This window comes from Fukomys damarensis, unplaced genomic scaffold (genome assembly GCF_012274545.1).
Source record: "Fukomys damarensis isolate Sample0158 unplaced genomic scaffold, DMR_v1.0_HiC HiC_scaffold_32, whole genome shotgun sequence".
Taxonomy (NCBI): domain Eukaryota; kingdom Metazoa; phylum Chordata; class Mammalia; order Rodentia; family Bathyergidae; genus Fukomys; species Fukomys damarensis.
In genome coordinates this window covers 46,074,402-46,075,647 of record NW_022900944.1, presented here as the reverse complement: position 1 = coordinate 46,075,647, position 1,246 = coordinate 46,074,402, and positions in this window count along the sequence as shown.

Below are 1,246 nucleotides of genomic sequence, written 5' to 3'. Positions count from 1 at the left end.
GACACTAAGCGAGGGCCCAGCTTCGTGAGGACCACGCAGGAGGCTAAGGACACGATGCAGCAGTGAGGAACACCTACACTGGCCCCATCCTAGGGATTGTTCCCATCTTACCTCATTCACCCCCCACTGCCCCCCCCAGACCAGCACATTATTCCCCCGGGGTCACAGAGAAGGGGACAGCAGGGGCTGAACTAACCCATTCAGCTTCACATAGCCAGCAAGTGGCAGAGCTGGGGCTCCAACCTAGGAGGCTTCCAGGTCCTCTTCACCCCTCCAGTGATGCCAAACCTTTTCGAGCTTTCGATGATACAGCTTGTTGCCCACCCATAGGATACCTCTGTGGCCCTGTGCTGTCTTGAACACAGGCTTGGGCCAGGGTATTAACCCCTCTGACTTCACCGTCACGCTACGGAACAGGATGGTGGGCTGGGGTGGTTTCCACCAGTGCTGCAATGCCAAGCAGCTCATCCACAGCCCAGAGCCAGGCAGTGGGGGCCTGGGAGGGCAGTGGGGGCACAAGTCACACACCGGGTTGAGGAATTCCTGGAGAAATAATGTTTTCCTGCTGAGTCTCTAAGAACTAATTGGTTGGTTACCCATGAAGTCTTTGCTAATAAAGAACAAAGTGGTAAGAAGTTGGCAGTGTTCTGAGATAAACAGGGATATGCAGGGGCTCCAGTGTTCCCTTGGGAGGAACGAATACAGGCACATTTCATCCTGTCCCACTCTCTTTGGGAAAGGGACAAAAAGATCTCCCTGGACAAACTGACCACTCTGTGATCATGACAAGCTGTACGGACCCGGGGTCTTCCACTCTGACCCTAGGCAGCTGGGACACCCAGGAAGCCAGCCTTCATTCAGTGCCTACAGCACACTTGACCTTCACCTTTCACCCTGGCTTCGGAGACAGCGGAGCCAGCATTCCCCAGGGAGACACCCGGGCGCTTGCCCGCGGTCTCACGGAAGAAAACACAGGGTCCCGCCCCTCAGGTTTGCCCTCCCACGGTACGAGCGATCTTTTCTAGGCCGAGATATCCAGAGTTCGCCAGCGGTGGAGGCCCCTTTCGCCCGGGCCAGTGGTCTGGGGCTGTCTTCCCGGGGTGCCGGGCGCCAGCTGCCTAACTTGAGCAGGTGACGGGTGGGGACCCCCGCCCACTGGCCCCGTGTAAAAGGTCCTTCCTCGAGCAACTGGCAGAGCCCGAGTCCGGGACAGTGCGGGGGTGGGGGGCACCAGTCCTCGGCGCCG